The sequence below is a fragment of the Hemiscyllium ocellatum genome, chromosome 1 (assembly GCF_020745735.1).
Source record: "Hemiscyllium ocellatum isolate sHemOce1 chromosome 1, sHemOce1.pat.X.cur, whole genome shotgun sequence".
Lineage (NCBI taxonomy): Eukaryota > Metazoa > Chordata > Chondrichthyes > Orectolobiformes > Hemiscylliidae > Hemiscyllium > Hemiscyllium ocellatum.
Window position 1 is genome coordinate 26052072 of NC_083401.1, and position 20132 is coordinate 26072203.

The following is a 20132-nucleotide window of genomic DNA, read 5'->3' on the forward strand; positions in this document are numbered from 1 at the left end:
TTCAGGAAGAGAGGTCGAAAGATTTATGACTCTCTGACTGAAAACATTTTGCGTAATTACTGTTTTAAATCAGTGATCCCTGAGTTTTACACAGTGAGACTTGGATCTAGATTCTCTCACAAGAGGAATATCTTCTCCACATTCACATTGTGAACACCATCATGATTTTACATGTTTCAATAAAGCTGCCTCTCATTGTTCAAAACTCCAGCAGATACAACCTTTTCTCATAAGACAAACTGCGCATTACGGATATTATTCAATTAAACCTTTACTGAATTACCTTCATTACAGGCTTGAAGGTCTAAAACTGTAAATTCGGAATAATAGGATGGTGAATAAGGACTGCAATTAGGAGAAATTTCTTTACCTGAAGGATTGTGAAGCTTTAAATTCTCTATACCAGGGATATGAAAGGCAGCAGGGAAGTTGAGTTGAACTCAAAGATCAGCCACTTGCAATCTGAATAGCAGGGAAGGTCCAATGGGTAGTATGGCCTACTCCTGATCCTATTTGACATGTCCTTACAGTAGATTTTTTTTTGTTGAGCTTTTTCAACACTGACATTGATAGAATTTTGTATACCAAGAGAATCAAGGGACACGGAGCTAATGTGGGTATATGCGGTTGATGAAGAAAATCAGCCACGATCTCACGAACAGTTGATCTGCTCCCATTTTTGTGCTAATTCAGAACATAATCTAGGTTACTATCTCAAAGGCAGTGCTCTCTTGATGCAAGTTATTCATATAAAGTCATAGAGCTGTACAGCATGAAAACAGAGCCTTTGGTCCAACATAGAGCTGTACAGCATGGAAAAAGAACCTTCAGTTCAACATACAGCTAGACATCATGGAAACAGACTCTTTAGTCCAACATAGAACTGGACAGCATGGAAACAGACCGTTTGATCCAACTTATCCATGCCGACCAGATATCTCCAATTAATCTAATCCCATTTGCCAGCTTTTGGCTCATATCCCTCTAAACCCTTCCTATTCATATACCTATCCAAATGCCTTTTAAATGGTGTAATTGTACCAGCCTTCACCACTTCCTCTGGCAGCTCATTCCATTCGTGCACTACCCTCTGTGTGAAAAAATGTCCCTTAAGTCCCTTTTAAATCTTTCCCCTCTAACCTTCAACCTAGGCCCTCTAGTTTTGGATTCTGATACCCTGGGGAAAGGACCTTGGCTGTCCACCCTTCCTATGCCCCTCATGATTTTACAAATTTCTATAAGGTCAGTCCTCAGCCTCCGAACTTCAAGGGAAAATGGCCCCAGCCTCTTCTGCCTCTCCTTATAGCTCAAACCGTCCAACTCTGGCAACATTCTTGTAAATCTTTTCTGAATCCTTTCATGTTTCACAGCATCCTTCCTATAGCAGGGAGACCAGAACTGAACACAGTATTCTAAAAGTGGCCTAACCAATGTCCTATATAGCCACAACATGACTTCCCAACTCCTATACTCAATGCAATGACCAAATGCTTTCTTCACTATCTGTCTTCCTGCAACTTTACTTTCAAGGAACTATGAACCAAGGTCTCTTTGTTCAGCGACACCCTCCAGGACCTTACCTTTAAGTGTATAAGTCATGCACTGATTTGCCTTTCCAAAACACAACACTTCACATTTACTACATGACAGTAACTGCATTTCACAAGTAAATCAGTAGTTGTGAAACATTTCGGGTATGGTTAGACTCCATATTAAATACCATACAAGGTTTATCATTGATTTGATATGCATTTACGATTTGTAATCATTTGACTATAGCTTGTTACCACCTTCTCAAGAGCAAATTAGTTTCAGCAACAAATGCTGGTCTTGCCAGTGACATTGACAGGCCATGAACAAATGAAAAACTTGAAGCATTCTTCACTGAGGTCATGTTGTTTATTTTTGAAGTGGGGGTGAAATGCCCACTTCCTTGTCTGTTGACCCCATCATGACTATGGACCATCATCATGATATCAAGCAATATCCTTTTTTTCTGCTATATGAAATGCAGCAGAAATGCACACTCTGGTGGATATAACTAGAGCATTATTCCTTTTAGCTGCTGACCTTCTATCTTCATTGTTCAAAAATGTTAATTTAAATGGGGATACAACTCCACTGGATGAACTGGTGCACTGGTCCCTTTCTGATAATTTTTCACATCAGAATTGAGCAGTGTATGATATACAATTGGCATAATTGTATCACAGCTAAACCGAGTCTTGTTCTATCCTCATCCTATCATCAAACTTTGAATAGTGGCCAGCATCAGGAACACATCATTTTACAAACTCACCCTCACACCCCCTCCACCCTGCATCACCCACCCAAGCATAGTTAAGATTCGCTGGCCCACCATACTGCAAGGGACTGATCTAAAAGCAAAATACTGCGAATGCTGTGATCTGAACTAAAAACAGCAAGTGCTTGAGAAACTCAGCAGGTCTCACAGCACCTGATGGGAGAGAAACAAAGTTAACATTTCGAGTCCAATATGACTCTTCGTCATGACCGATCTAGTTGAGACCAGGGAGCAATGACTAATGTGTACAGCTAAGTTCTCGACTGGATGGTAGATTTGGCCATTAAGCCTTGAGGGCTGCAACACAGAAGACAGGAATGCTGAGAACACAGCAATGCTGTGCTGGGGTTAACAAAAATGTTTTAACTTTCTGAAGAATTAAACACCACTTTGATGTGTAAGTTTACAGAGCAATAATTTTCTGTTCATTATCAACAAATACTTTGGCCTGCATGCATTACAATGAACCAGTGTCAATTTTCAATAATTGGATGACAGGATAAGTAGGGTACTACATCGATTACTTAAAGCTTCTCCTTTTTGAATAATAATCTGAATGTGAATTACAGACGTTTTCAATGATGGGATAAACTTCACACATCAGCACCAAGTGTGATAGCAGCATATTATAAATGTGTCTATATAACTTGTGCAGTGACTAATCCATTATAAATGGTTATAGTTTTATAGCTACACATTCACTGGAATATTTCTAATAATTTTAATACTATTATATCTCATTCTAATTATAGCATATAAGCACTTGAAGTCATACAGCTATGATGGTGCATAGGCCTCTTAGCAAAATGACTTCCATAAAGCCAAAAGTCAATCAGTTATACACATAATTCTTGGGCAGAATGTAATGTTGGCTACAGAGATTCAGTGGGAGCTTTGTGTTGCTGGAGAAGGCCCAACTGTATTAAGTGGCTATCAGACACCTAAGCAGTCAGCATCGTGCATTCCCTGGGATTAAGAATCCTGAAGTAGAAACCGGAAGGCAGTAGTTTTCCAGTGCTATCAGCATCACTAGTCTTCAAGGCAGCTGCTGGTACTACAATCAATGTGGGAACCCAGCACTGGTGAGTGAGGGCAGGAAGGGGATTGTGGAGTGCATCTCATGAGGGGATCGGAGGAAGGAGCAGGAGCAAGGTTTTCAGCAGGTTACCCTTCCTGATGCTGAGTCCCTCAAATGCTAAATGTCTTTGTACAAGGGACATCCCCAAGGAGTCTGCAAGTAAACTTGGCAGGGTTTGCTTTTCTGGCTTCTGTTGAGGTGACTGCTCATCACCTCATTATTAACAACAATCCACTTACCAGCAACTTCCCACCTGGGACTTAATTGGGCAAAGGCTGGAAGATGGTGGAGTTACCATCCCATGCCCTGTGTCTGATTAAATCCACCTCCACCCTCCAAAGATGCCTCCATCTCAGTGGTGAATGAAAAATACAAGTAGAAGTAAAAAAAAGACAACTCAGATTAAACAAATTGGGTAAAATCTGAAGGAAGCCTATTAATTCAGTAGCATTAGATTAGATTCCTTACAGTATGGAAACAGGCTAGTTGGCCCAACAAGTCCACACTGACCCTCCAAAGAGTAACCCACCCAGACCCACTCCCTACCCTATATTAACACCTGACTAATGCATCTTACACTATGGGCAATTTGGTATGGCCAATTCACCTGACCTGCACATCTTCAGATCATGGGAGGAAACCCATGCAAACATGTGGAGAATGTGCAAACTCCACACAGACAGTTGCCCGAGGCTAGAACCCAACCTGGGTGTCAGGCACTGGGAGGCAGCAGTGCTAACCATTGAGCCACATGCTGCCCACAGATAGGGTCATGAAGCAATTAGAGGTGGGGACAGAGTAGGACACAGTGATATAGTGAAAAGACTCCAAAGTTAATTAAGATGGATCACAAGAAAGAGCTTGTGCGGCCTTCCGATATTTCAGAGTGCTTAATTCAGTTTATTTTTGCATATGTGATCTATCCTTTGTTTATTTTGGCCTATGCATTGACAGTTCACTGTTTGGTCACAACAGAGAATCTTCCCAACTTTACAAAACAAACCAAAGAACTGTGGATGCTGGAAATCAGGAACAAATCAGAAACTGCTGGAAAAGCTCGGCAGGTCCGGCAGCATCTGTGGAGGGAAAACAGAGTTAATGTTTTGGGTCCAGTTCAGAAGAAGGGTCACTGGAATTGTTCATCCTGGAGTTCAGTTACAAATGGTGTACTGCAATGATCTATTTTGGGGTTACTGCTGTTTGTCATTTTCATAAATCAAATGGATGAGCACATAGAAGGATGGGTCAGTAAATTTGCGGATGACACTAAGGTCAGTGGAGTTGTGGGGTAATGCTGAAGGATGTTGCAAGTTACAGAGGGACATAAATAAGTTACAGAGCTGGGTTGAGAGGTGGCAAATGTGGAAAAATGTGAGGTGATTCACATTGGAAGGAGCAACAAGAATAAAGAATACTAGGCTAATGGTAAGATTCTTGGTAGTGTAGATGAGTAGACATCTTGGTGTCCATGCACGTAGATCCCTGAAAGTTGTCGGCCAGGTTGATAGGGTCATTAAGAAGCATGTGGTGTGTGAGTTTTTATTGGTAGAGGAATTGAGTTTCGGAGCCATGAGATGTGCAAACCTCTGGTGCGGCCGCATACAGAGTGTTGCATACAGTTCTGGTCACTGCTTTACAGGGAGGATGTGGAAGCTTTGAAAAGGGTGCAGAGGAGATTTACTAAGATGTTGCCTGGTATGGAAGGAAGATCTTATGAGGAAAAGCTGAGGGCCTTGAGGCTGTTTTCATGAGAGGGTAGAAGGTTGAGAGGTGACTTCATTGAGACATACAAGATCGGTTGGACAGTGAGAGCCTTTTTCCTTGGCGATGGCTAGCATGATGGGACATAACTTTAAATTGAGGGGTGATTGATATCGAACAGATGTCAGAGGTAGTTTCTTTACTCAGAGACTAGTAGGAGTGCGGAATGCACTGCCTGCAACAGTAGTGGACTTGCCAACTTTAAGGGCATTTAAATCGTCAATGGATAGGCATTTGGATGAAAATGCAATAGCATAGGACAGATGAGCTTCAGATTGGTTCCACAGGTTGGTGCATATCGAGGGTCAAAGGGCCTGTACTGCACTGTAATGGTCTGTGTTCAAGATGCTATTAGACCTGCTGAGTTTTTCCAGCAATTTCTGATTTTGTTTTACCTTTCCAATTTTGTTTCATCCATCTACAATTGCCATATATTATTTAAAGTTCCTACATCTTGGATTTTCTCCTGAGAAGGAAAGGAATTTATTCATGGAGCAGCGCAGATTTATAGAGTCATAGAGACATAGAGATGTACAACATGGAAACAAACCCTTCGGACCAACCCGTCCATGCCGACCCGATATCCCAAACCAATCAAGTCCCACCTGCCAGCTCCCAGCCCATATCCTTCCAAACCCTTCCAAACCCTTCCTATTCATATTCCTATCCAGATGCCTTTTAAATGTTGCAATCGTACTTGCCTCCACCACTTCGTCTGGATCTCATTCTATACACATACCATCCTCTGCATGAAAAGTTGTCCCATAGGTCTCTTTTATATCTTTCCCCTCTCACCCTAAACCTATGCCCTCTAGTTCTGGACTCCCCCACCACAAGGAGGAGACTTCTGCTATTCATGACCCTCATGATTTTATAAACCTCTATAAGTTCACCCATCAGCCTCTGTCGCTCCAGGGAAAATAGCCTTAGCCTATTCAACATCTCCCTATAGCTCAAAACCTCCAATCCTTGTAAATCTTTTCTGAATCATTTCAAGTTTCACAATATCCTTCTGATAGGAAGGAGACCAGAATTGCATGCAATACTCCAAAAGTGCATGTAGACTCATACCAATTTTTCAAAAATTTATCCATTAGTATGATGTGTGCATTGCTGGCTGGCTATCATTTATTGTCCATGTGAAGGTGGTGGTGAGCTGCTTTCTTGAAGCACTGCAGTCCACCTGCTGTGGGTTGACCCACAATGACATTACGGAGGGAATTCCAGGATTTTGACCTATTGACAGTGAAAAAGTCCCCTGAGGCAGGTAATGTGGTGACCTTCAGAGTGTGCACAAGTTCTTGCATTCATACCAGAGAAGAACACTTGACAGGTAGAAGCCCACAATGCTGTCTGCTGCCAGGGAATCGAAGTAAGTCTGCATACTCCAGTATTGTTGCAGTTCTGATGAAGGGTCACTGGACCCGAAACATTAACTCTGCTTTATTTCCAAAGATGCTGCAGACTTTGAGTTTTTCCAGCAATTTCTAATTTTATTTCTGATTTTCAGCATCTGCAGTTCTTTGGTTTTTTTTGTTAAGTTTGCATAGCGTGACACAAGAAATTTCTCCCCCAGCGACTCAAGTTGGGTGACAAAATACCTTCAATACTCCTTCCAAGTTACCATCTTTTGTCTTCATAGCCTGGACAGTAATGTAGCAAGGGGCACCTGTCATAGATCACATCCAATTTTCATTCTGTTGATTGGTGGAGTTCTATAAAAAATAGCTATCCACGTATTCACATTCCTGGCTTTGTGGCAAATTCAGAAATGACACCCCAGCTAAAGTAAAGAGGTTGTTTACCTTCAGAAACTACCCCAATGGTCCTCATTTTCTTTTCAAGTTCTCAACCAGTATTCAAAAAAAAATGATTTAGAGTATTTTCTAACTGTTTTACACATCATAATTTGATTTACTCTAATGAAAAGTTCCGCTTGCATTCAAGAGTGCCTGTTCTTGCCTTCAGATCAAATAATTTTTAATAATAAAGGTAAGTGAATACCTAACCTTGTTGGAAAATAATTTTTAGGTTCCTAATGAAGTGCTTCTATAAAATCTAATTTCAATCTTCAAAACCAATAGAGCATCACAAAATACCTTGTTCTCAAGCTTAAGCTGGCAAGCTATTCATTAAATGAACAGTGAGCAGCCAAATAACCTAACAACAATATAGTATGCTCATATGTACACTAGATTGTCTTATCTAACTCCTTAATTAGGACACATAATAAAACATGACAACTCCAAGAACTAAAAACACATAAATGATCGTTAAGTACATACAGACTTTCTTCATACTTTCAGGAATATCAAGATGACTCCTCTGAGCTTTCCAAAAAGCCCCTAAACTTCAGTGAGACCTTAAAAAGGTCCATATTTCATTTGAGTAGAATGGTTCATTTGATGCTTTGGAAAGGTTACTACAAGTCACTCAGCTTTTTAAAATCTCAACTCTTAAATTCAAAAAGGTTCTGTGAATGAAGCATAAACAAAATTAATCTTTAAGGGTCTCTGAGACTGCTTTCAGCTCTTTCTCAGACCACAACCAGGAACCAGTAATTCAACAAAACTATCCAAGACTGGGATACCTGAAGAAGGGCTCATGCCCGAAACGTCGATTCTCCTGCTCCTTGGATGCTACCTAATCTGCTGTGCTTTTCCAGCAACACATTTTTAGCTTTGATCTCCAGCATCTGCAATCCTCACTTTCTCCCATACAATCTTTAAGATAGATTCAGGCTTAACAAATGAAAAACCCTCTTAGCACAATGCCTTCGTTTTTAAAAAGTTAGTCATTTGCAACAGAGATGAAAATACTTCAGATCTGAAATTCCAGCACAGTGCTGCCTGATATGCAGCTGGACCCTGCCTTGTAACATTAAGCATTCACATGCCTTGTATTGGCAGAACTTCTTAGGCCAGCAGTCTGGAGAGGGCCAAGACACCCCTTAATGGAAGTTTTCATATGCTGGCTGCTACAAGTTAGGAGACTGTCCATGATCTTCTAAAGTGTGGAAGGTGAACAATGAATGGCCTATTTCTGACTTGTGTCTGACTATAGACAATAGACAACAGACAATAGATGCAAGAGTAGGCCATTCTGCCCTTCGAGCCTGCACCACCATTCAATATGATCATGGCTGATCATCCTTAATCAATATCCTATTCCTGCCTTATCTCCATAACCCTTGATTCCACTATCCTTGAGAGCTCTATTCAAATCTTTCTTAAATGAATCCAGAGACTGGGCCTCCACTGCCCTCTGGGGCAGAGCATTCCACACAGCCACCACTCTCTGGGTGAAGAAGTTTCTCCTCATCACCGTCCTAAATGGTCTACCCCATATTTTTAAGCTGTGTCCTCTGGTTCGGCACTCACCCATCAGCGGAAACATGTTTCCTGCCTCCAGAGTGTCCAATCCTTTAATAATCTTATATGTCTCAATCATATCCCCTCTAAGTCTTCTAAACTCAAGGGTATACAAGCCCAGTCATTCCAGTCTTTCAGTGTTAGGTAATCCCGCCATTCCAGGAATTGACCTCGTGAACGTATGCTGCACTCCCTCAATAGCCAGAATGTCTTTCCTCAAATTTGGAGACCAGAACTGCACACAGTACTCCAGGTGCGGTCTCACCAGGGCCCTGTACAGCTGCAGAAGAACCTCTTTGCTTCTATACTCAATCCCTCTTGTTATGAAGGCCAGCATGCTATTAGACTTCTTCACTACCTGCTGCACCTGCATGCTTGCCTTCATTGTCTGGTGTACAAGAACACCCAGATCTCTTTGTACTGCCCCTTTACCTAAATTGATTCCATTTAGGTAGTAATCTGCCTTCCTGTGCTTGCCACCAAAGTGGATAGCCATACATTTATCCACATTAAACTGCATCTGCCATGCATCTGACCACTCACCTAACTTGTCCAGGTCAGCCTGCAATCTCCTAACATCCTCATCACATTTCACTCTCCCACCCAGCTTAGTATCATCAGCAAATGTTCTAATGTTATTACTAATACCATCTTCTATATCATTAACATATGTTGTAAAAAGCTGCGGTCCCATTACTGATCCCTGCAGTACCCCACTGGTCACTGCCTGCCATTCCGAAATGGAGCCGTTTATCACTACTCTTTGTTTCCTATCAGCCAACCAACTTTCAGACCAAGTTAGTACTTTGCCCCCAATACCATGCGCCCTAATTTTGCTCACTCACCTCCTATGTGGGACTTTATCGAAAGTTTTCTGAAAGTCCGGGTACACTAGATCTACTGGATCTCCCTCGTTTATCTTCAGAGTTACATCCTCAAAGAATTCCAGAAGATTAGTCAAGCATGATTTCCCCTTCATAAATCCATGCTGACTCTGACCTATCCCGTTACTACTATCCAGATGTGTCATAATTTCATCGTTTATAATAGATTCCAGCATCTTTCCCACCACTGAGGTCAGACTAACTGGTCTATAGTTTCCTGCTTTCTCTCCCCCACCTTTCTTAAAAAGTGGTACAACATTAGCCACCCTCCAATCCGCAGGAACTGATCCCAAATCTATCGACCTCTGGAAAATAATCACCAACTGTTACTTTTAATTTTGTGATCAACATGATATTTCTTCCCATCATCTCAAGGGAATAATCAAACCTTTTTATCAAAAGACAACATAAATATTTAATATGTATATTATATATTCAGTGGAAAAAAGTCAAGTGAGAAGAACTAAGAGTTTATCATGTAAAAATAATTAAAATAAGAGGACTGTGGACTAAAGCAAGTCATTAAAGCACTACATTTTTGATACACCTTTAATGATTAAAAATGACAGATTATCAAAGTAAGGTGAAAGCGCATGTTTTATAAATTATTTAATATGTAAATTCCCTGATTCTAAAAATGCAGAATTTTAAAAATTTGCTGAGTGAACATGGAAACAGGGGGCATGTCTGTATTTATTTTCCAGTTCTGGTGATGTAACTTGCCTTTTTGGTAGATATTAAAACCTTTATCCTTGTTTTGAAATCTCTTCATATTCTCACCTCTAACTCTACAATACCCTCCAACTGTACCACCCTCCAAGACAACTCAACTCCTACAATGCTGCTGCATTGTCAAATTAAATCACTCTGTTATTGACAGCCCTAAGCTCTGGATTTCCCTCTTGAGTTCTTTCCAGTTCTGTACCTCTCTTACGTCCTTTAAGACACTTCTTAAAACTCACCATCTTTTGGTTGCTTATTTTAGCTAATATCGTGTATGACGAAGAGTATGGTGCTTAAAAAGCACAGCTGGTCAGGTAGCATCTGAGGAGCAGGAAAGTCGACATTTCGAACATAAGCTTATTATCAGAGTGCTACATAGAAAGGTGTTAGGTTGCAGTCTCTCAGATCTATAGGCAAGGTAACGCTGGATGACAAGGCTTGAGATTTTTTAAAACAAAAATGAATTGCATTCTGACAACTTGCACTTATTTATCACCTTTTAGTAATCAAAAGCACACCACAAAAGCAGCATCAAACAAAATTTAACACTCAGCCATACAAGATATTAGGAGAAAGTGAGAACTGCAGATGCTGGAAATCTTATGCTCGAAATGTCAACTCTCCTGCTCCTCTGATGCTGTCTGACTGGTTGTGTTTTTTCAGGTCTGCACTCTTCGACTATGATCTCTAGCATCTGCAGTCCTCACCTAGTCCTTATATCTCATATGGTTGAGTGTTAAATTTTATTTGATGCTGCTCTTGTGGTGTGCTTTGGAATACTAAGAGGTGATAAATAAATGCAAGTTGCCAGAATGTAATTCATTGTTGTTTTCAAAAATCTCAAGCCTTGTCATCCTGCGTTACCCTTGGCCTATAGGTCTGAGAGACTGCAACCTAACACCTTTCTGTATAATCATGATACAAACTGTCCAGAATGCCAGACTGTCATTGCTGAATGGTTGCAACTTTATAAAACACTGGAAATCCACCTCCATATAATGTGAGAGAATATATTTCCAAGTCAGGAAAATCATGGGATGTGAAAGGTGCTCACTCACTGAGTGGCATTGAAACAGCATCTCAGGCTCCACTAAGATCTAGTGCTTTGGTTTTGGTACATCATCAGCTAATCATGCACCTCCTTCTAGAAATAGACACATCCACACATATATATTCCATTAACCTGTATTCAAGAAAATCAATGGGTTAATATAGATTCATATTTAAATATGATCATACAAAATTGACAGGCCAGAAAAGACTAGCTGCTTCATCGAACCTTCGATTGAATCCCAAATGCTATGACGGTTGATATTCTCTTTTCTTCCCACTGTCATATCATCTGTGGGCTTCAATACATCCTGTGACTATATCACATTTCTCATTTTTGTGTAGAAATACTGCCATTGTCCTTAATATTCCAAAAGTGATTCATAAAATACAACACCTCAATCAGTGCCAGTTCTTCAAAAACAAGTCCATTTTAGATCAGACAATCAAAAGTAGTTCAGCAGATCATATGAACAGAATCATTTCTAGATAGTTTTTAATTAACCTGATCAGATGAGTTTTTACACACCACTGAAGCACATGGGACTTGAACTTAGGCCTTCTGTGCCACAATAGGGAGTTGATGGTCAAGTGTTATTATAACTCGACTGTTCGTCTGGAGACCCAGGTAGTATTCGGGGGACTGAATTTGAAACCTTGGCAGATGATGGAATTTGAATTCAATAAAAATCTGTAACTAAAAATCTAATGATTGTTTGATTGATGGAAAAATCCATCTGGTTCACTAATGTCCTTTAGGGAGGTAAACTGCTATCCTTACCTGGTCTGGACTGTATGTCACTCAAGACTCACAGCAATATTGTTGACTCTTAACTGCCTTTTGGGATTGGTAATAATGCTGGCCAAGCCAGAGATCATATGAACAAATGCTTTGGAACACTAAGAGGTGATAAATAAGTGCAAGTTGCCAGAATGTAATCATTGTTGTTTTCAAAAATCTCAAGCCTTGTCATCCTGCGTTACCCTTGGCCTAAAGGTCTGAGAGACTGCAACCTAACACCTTTCTGTATAACCTTGATCACATGAACAATGAAAAAAAAAGCACCACAACAGGCCTCAAAGGTATGTCTCTCATGGCATTAACCATCTACATGATGCGATGTCAGCCCCAGTTAAAGTCTAGTCCAGATTATCATTCACTTGTCACTAATAAAGAATACAGAAAGTACCAGGCCGAGAATGAATCCCTGGAGATGTATACAAGTTATAAGTTTCCAAACTGAATCACATCTATTACATATACAAATTTTGAATGTGCAATTAGCATCCTAAATTAGCATTTTAAATTTCCAATTTTGCGAAGCAGTCTCACGTGAGTGGGATACCTAATCAAAGACCTTCCCAGAGTTCAAGTATCTATTGGATTTCCCTTATCTATGACCTTACTGATATCCTCACAAAACAGTATACCACACCTGTTTGCAGAACATATTTTGTTAAATAATTTCCAATTGCACTTTCATTTCTCCAGAGATAAGAAAAGGTATCTCTTTTCATCCCTCCCAACAGCCTCCCAAAAATGGATTTCCAGCTAATAGACTGGTAGTTCCTTCCTTCTGACTTGCCCACCTTTTTTGAAAGCAGGAACTACGTTAGCTGGCTTTTAGAGATCTCCACCAGGTTCCAGTATTCAACTATTGAAGAGATAGAAAAAGGACTCAGAGGACACTTGTCCCATCTCTTTAATCACATTTGTAGATATTATCTGCTCCTGGAAGTCAATCAAAGTTAAGCTTTCATAATCTATCCAAGATGACATTATGATCCATTTTAACATTAACAATGCTATTTAATGTAAAATACTCTTTCACCTAGAACATAAACATTATCTATAGAATTGTAGATAGGTCTAAAATAGTCATTTACCTGCTGTGCCATGTACTGAGTATGCAATATTCAATAGTGCTTTGCATATTCCTTAATGGCCTTCCAATAAGTCTGAAAAAGCTATGGATATTACTGCTATAATTACAGCGCATTTCCTTTTCCAGAAAACTCTAAGTTACTCTTATGGCTGTTTTTTAAAACTACTGTGAGTCTAGTGACCTTTCCTCAGAACACAAGTTCTGAAGAAGTCACTGAAACCGAAATGTTAACCCACAGATGCTACCAGACCTGGTGAGCTTTTTCCAGCAATTTCTGCGTTAGTTTTTACTGTCCACATTCATCCGAAGTGGCCTTCAAGATACACAATAACGTAGAATCGCCGAGCAGAAACTGATAGCCAAGTTCCTTACCATGAAGACGACCTCAACCTTGATTTGGGTTCATGTCGAGCTACATCTGACCTCACCAACTTGTTCTGTATCAGTAAAATCTTCCGTACTGTCCTGTTATAACACCATCAAAATTGTTACGATCTCCCAACCTTAATCAGTTTTTCCAGTTTTGGATTAATTACTTTTGGGTGGCACGGTGGTTCAGTGGTTAGCACTGCTGCCTCACAACACCAGGGTCCCAGGTTCAATTCTGGCCTCGAGTGACTGTTTGTGTGGAGTTTGAACATTCTACCTGTGTGTGCATGGGTTTCCTCTGGATGCCCTGATTTCCTCCCACAGTCCAAAGATGTGCAGGGCAGGTGAATTGGCTGCGCTAAATTGTCTGTAGTGTTAGGTGCATTAGTTGGAGGAAGTGGGTTACTCTTTGGAGGGTCAGTGTCGGTTGAAGGGCCTGTTTCCACACTATAGGTAATCTAAATTTACTTTGATTAGACAATCAGCATGCGACTCTTATACCTATTATGTTATTCAAGTCATTTAGTTTGTCTCCAGCACCACCTTACTTTTTTTGTAATATCTCTATGCGTTATTTAATCAGATTATAGGTCATCCCTTCACTTGTAACTCAGCTGTTGACACTTTACTCACACTGCCTGACACTCTTGATCACCTGCAGTGACCTATTATTCAGCTTGTTGACACTCCACTTGCACCATTTGTGTGATCTTTTGATCTCTCTATTGATTGATCTCCCTGCCTATAAATTCTCTGCCTGTGTGCTTCATTTTCACTTCACCTGACCAAGGAGAAGTGCTCCAAAAGCTTGTGATTGCAAACATACCTGTTGGACTACACCCTGGTATTGTCTGACTTCTGACCTTATCCACCCTAGTCCAACACCAACACCTTCACATCATTTGACTTGAATGGATTTGGTTTTGATAGATTATCCTCCACATACTTCAAGTCAACTAAAATGTTTTTGCTTTGTTTAGGCCCTTTCTTTAACCACTGGGACATACTGTTTGAGAAAGTCATTGTTTGAAAATGGCTTTAAATAATACCAATTTATACACAGTACTTGAAGAACAGTGTCGTTACTACCATTGTGACATTAAATATCAGGATATTGACAATATTGCAAAACTGTAGTAAAAGCGACTTTTTACAGAGTCATAATGGATGACTGGGCATTTAAAGCTTACTGACACAAATTATTGTTATTATTCATTGCAAATGAAGAGCTTGAAGAAGAGTCATACTAGGCTCAAATCATTAACTCTGTTTCTCTCTCCACAGATGCTGTCAGACCTGCTGAGTTTACTCTCTGGGCGAGTTTGTGATTACTCATTGATTCTGTACATACCACATTCTGGATGAATGGGAATGGAAGGGTGGAAGTAGCAGACATCTATCGAATGTACTTGAAATTGGATCATTTTTATAAATTTAGCTCTCCTAAAATCTGCAGCTGAAGCCTGGCCAACAGGATTAAAACTAATTATATAATGATGGAGGTTTAATTTAACACTAGGTTCACTGCTAATTATCAGATATAGTATTGTGATTCTCTCATGTTGTCTCAGTAATATGCTACATGTGAAAGAAACAATCAATAATGGTGAATTCTTAATGCATTAAGAGGACAGGGGAGTTGTATTGAACAATGCTTGTTTTTCAGCTTTTATAACCAGCTTTTCATTGTTCTATTTTTATTTTTTTTTAGTGAAGAACAACAAGTGTACAAATCTTTATTCATTTTCCACACCAGGAAGAAAGGAAACACTTGAGTGGCCAATGACAAGCAATGCCCTTCTCAACAAAGGGAATGCTGTGTGATCAAAAAAATGAAGCAAAGGGCAGGGATTAAATCAAAATAGAGTTGGAGGGTGAAGTAAAACACTTCACTCCCTTCAGTACCCATCTCAAGGGTGTCGGTAGACACCACGTGCTCCTTCTCCAGGGACACCTGGGCTCAAACGTCACCATGGAAGAGGGGCAGGCAATCGGCCATAATGACCCCTTCCAGGGCCCACTGCCTGGACCTGTTTATGACCAGTTTGGCCAAGCCCAGGAGCAGACCCATGAGGAGATCCTCTGACCTACTCTACCCCCTTCGCATCGGGTGCCCAAAGATCAGGAGCATGGAACTGAACTGCAGCCAAAAGCGGAGGAGAAGGTTCTCTAGAAAACTTAAAATGGAATGCAAATGCCCACACCCCAGATATACAAGGACTCCACAGCACCACAGAACAAGCAGTTGGGTTGGGATTCCATGAACCACCGCAATCTATGGTTGCGGTATCCGCTGCGTGCAATAACCAGTTTTTCATTCCGTCGGCTGGTCGTTGAAGTTGGGAAACATCCAGCCTAGAGAAACCAACATATGGAAGTTATGAGAAAGGAGGGGTGAGGATATTGCAGGGTTGGGTGGAGTGGGGTGGGGAAGTAGATGTGCAGTAAAGTTGAGACCACTGCCACCAGACACAAATCAGAGGTAGTTACAATAGGGTGCTGAGTGCGAAGGCAGGCTGTTTAAAAGGCCCATCTCAGTTGTCCACAATTTGGTTTCAATTGTTTTAGTCTGCATAAAGCCCTCTCACCCTTGTCCTGAACGATGGATCACAGGAGTCTTGAGTCCAGGTTTCCAATTCAGCGTATATAAGGAATATCTATCATAGTATAGCGAGAAGAAAACTTTGTCAATTACAATAAACCTTTTTTTAATGTACTAATATTCATCTGCACAGATGATTATTTGAATTCCAATCTTGTCTGTACATAACCACATGAAAAACAGATCCCTTTAGTCTTAGGCACATATCTTGTACTCACTCTTGCAGAGCTTCTCACCTGGTTCTGTCCCTGGTAGTGTTTGTTTCAACCCTTATAGAACATAGAACAATACAGCACTGTGCAGTACAGGCCATTCGGCCCTCAATGTTGTGCCAACCTTTTATCCTACTCTAAGATCAGACTAATATACATACCTGGAGAAAGTGAGGACTGCACTTGCTGGAGCTCAAAGTTGAGAGGGATGTTGCCCGAAACATCAATTCTCTTGCTCCTCAGATGCTGCCTGGCATGCTGTGCTTTTCCAGCACCATACTCTATAACCTACATATCCTTCAATTTACTATCATAAATGTGCCTATCGAAGAGTTGTTTAAATGTTCCTAATGTATCTGACGCTATCACCACCGGCATACTGGCAATGCATTCCACACACCCAACTCTCTCTGTAAAGAACCCACCTCTGATATCTCCCCTAAACCTTCCTCCAATCACCTTAAAATTGTGCCCCCTCATGATAGCCATTTCTGCCCTGGAAAAACATCTCCAGTTATCCACTCTATCTATGCCTCTTATCATCTTGTACACCTTATTGAATCACCTCTTGTCCTTCTTTCCTCCAATGGGAAAAACCCTAGCTCCCTCAACGTGTCCTCAAAAGACATGCCCTCTAGTCTGCACCCTTCCTAAAGCTTCCACATCCTTCCTACAATGAAGCAACCAGAACTGAACAAAATATTCCAAATGTGGTCTAATCAGGACTCTACAGAGCTGCAGTATAACTTTGTGGCTCTTAAGCTTAATTCCCCTGCTAATGAAAGCTAACACATCATATGCCTTCTTAACAACTCGATCAACTTGGGTGGCAACTTTGGGGAATCTATGGATGTGGTCCCCTCTGTTCCTCCACACTGCCAAGAATCCTTTTTTTAACCCTGCAAACTGCATTCAAATTCGACCTTCCAAAATGAATCACTTCACACTTTTCCAGGTTGAACTCTACCTGCCACTTCTCAGTCCAATTCTTCATCCTGTCAATGTCCCATTGCAAACCTCCACATTGTCCACAAATCCTCCAACCTTCATGTCAGTAGCAAACTTACTAACCCATCCTTCCACTTCCTCATCCAAGTCATTCATAAAAATCACAAAGCGTAGAGGTCCGAGAACAGATCCCTGCAGAACACCACTGGTCACCGAGCTCCAGGCTGAGTACTTTCCATCTACTACCACCCTCTGTCTTCTATAGGCCAGCTAATTCTGTATCCTGACAGGTAACTTTCCCTGTATCCCTTATTTGTTTATCCTTACACCCCTTGAGTTACCTAAACAGTTTATTCTTCATGGCTCCCAAGCTTTTCTGGAGGGTTCAGTTGACCTCAGCCTTTATGGTACAAAAGGCTTATTTGGAGAATTTCACTGCTTTTATTTTAGAAATGTTCACTCTTTAACTCTTACAGTACCCTCCTTCAGCCCTTTGACTGAGCCCAATGTAGCCAATACTGCCCTTTCCCTTTACAGCTGCCACCCATTGATACTGGCCAAGCCAGAGGACTAGTGGTAGGCCAGAGGATTTAGATTTTGTTTTAGGAACCAGCAGTAGATGATGTAAAATCCAATAAAGAGGGAGAAAATTGATAATGAAAGTAAACTGGCATGAAATAGGACCCTTGGAGGTTGCAGCTGCAGAATTAATAATTTGGAACTGGACAAACGACAGATAATTTAAATCAATATTTTGTATCAGTCTTTGTGATGGAGGACACTTTTAACAGAGAGAAAGTAGGAAGCTGTGGTAAAGTTAACCTAATGTGTAATTGGGAAAACTCTGGCTTTATGAAAGGATATTCATGTTTGATAAACTTGCTAGAGTCTCATGAGAATACAACAAGCTGAGTTGATAAAAGGAGCCAACAGATATGGTGCACTTGGATTTCCAAAAGGCATTCAATAAAATGCCACATTAAAGGTAGAAGGTAGAATTCCTGGTCTTGGGGATAATGTATTAGCATGGATTAAGGTTTGGGTAACATTTACAAGTTAGACAGGCAGGATTTTGGGTCTCTTTCAAGGTAGAACGATCTAACCAATGGAGTACAGCATAGATCAGTTCTCAGGGCTCAGTTGTTTATTAACTATCTTCATGACTTGGAGGAAAGGACAGGATGTAATGTATCCAAAACTTCTGTTGGTGCAAAAATAGGCAGGAAAGCCAGTTGCGATGAGGATACAAGATAAGGGTGTGGGTTGATGTAGGTCAGGTCTCCATCAGTGCATCAAGCATCTCCAAATCCAGGTAATTTTCAAGGGGCTCAGTGATTTTTTCAAGGTGCTGTGAACCATAGTCTGTATTGGGGCTATTTTTAAAGTAAGTATAAAAGGCCATACCCATGTTATTTATGCTAACCTATGTTCGCAAAGCACTTGTTTGGCCATTCATCTAAAATAATTCCGTATAAAACTCATTAACCTTTATTAAGAAAGACATGTTTGTAAAAGTTATAAAAGATCAGTCTTTCATTTATAATATCTTTTAAAAAATTTTGCTTTTACTACAGTCCATAGAAGTGTCAATCACTCAGACTGAGTGGCATGGTGGCTCAGTGGTTAGCACTGCTACCTCACAGCGCCAGAGAACCAGGTTTGATTCCAGCCTCAGGCGACTATCTGTGTGGAATTTGCACATTCTCCCGTATCTGTGTGGGTTTCCTCCCACAATCCAAAGATGTTAGGTAAATTGGCAATGCTAAATTTCCCATAATGTTCAGGGATGTGTAGGTTAGGTGCATTAGTCATAATATAGGGTGGGGAATGGTTCTGGGTGGGTTACTCTTTGGAGGGTTGGTGTGGACTTCTTGGGCTGAAGGGCCTGCTTCCACACTGTAGGGATTCTAATAGACTTTTCAAGTCAGAACAGCAGAATGCACAAGCACTGGACACCTCTTTATCTTGTATAAATAAATATTCTTCAATTGACAAAATAGATCACACAGAAAAAGCAAACAATCGAGCAATGTTTTCTCTGGATGCAAAATAATGAATGTGTTGGCTTTAAGCCAACGATATATAATGATAGATCTGCTCAGTAAGACCCAGGCATATGAAACTGAGAATTCAGCACAGAAGAAGTTAAATTGTTATTTTGTGAGAAGTGGGTGAAAGGAAACATTCCCTGGAGATTCAATCACGTACATCTAAAATGTTTGAAGCCTTTTCTTCATAGGCATTAAATAAGAGCATCTCGTTACAATTCCTTCACAACCGATGCTACTAAATTTTTAAAACAAGATTCTGTCACAATACTTACAGTTATTTCTTTATATGGTCAGTTCTGTGCTACTCTATTTCCTCTACATTATTTTGTCTTTTTCTCTTTGTTAATCTGTCAAAAGTCTTTGTTTATTTTACTTTCAATTTTTTCTTATTTCTTGCGATAATTTCTAAATTCATTGTCTTTTTTCAAAATTTCCTTTTTATTTTATTCCTAACTCCATTCTCTTTAAGCAGATATTTCTTCACCCCTTCGGCTTCTGACAAGCTGAATTTGCATAATGTATAAGTTGGTTTCTTGGGTATGAACAGCTGTTCTGAGTTCATTTACTAATTTAACGAGACTGACAAGATATTGGAGTTACATAATATCTGAACAGCTTGGTATCAGTTGAGCCAGGGGTGGTATCAGGATGATACCAAGAATGAGAAATTACACTTTCACTCAGGTGATGTACGTTTCATGATAAACTACATGAACAGACTGACTTGAAATAATAGGACTATTTTGCACTGGAGCTGAGAATGATAGGAAGATTTAATAGAAGCATTAAACATTTAGAGGTTTTGAGAGCAGGAATACAGAAAGACCAGGCTGAATTGTACTAGAAATCAGATATGACAATTTTGGTGAGTTTCATGAAGACTTTCTCCCTG

The 20132-nt window shown here is 40.3% G+C and overlaps 1 protein-coding gene across 1 annotated transcript in view; it reads right to left on the bottom strand.

The window, feature by feature from the left end:
- Positions 1-20132, bottom strand: part of ctnna2 (catenin (cadherin-associated protein), alpha 2) — a 1237032-nt gene that overhangs the window by 260057 nt on the left and 956843 nt on the right. The gene's annotated exons all lie outside the window — the stretch shown is intronic.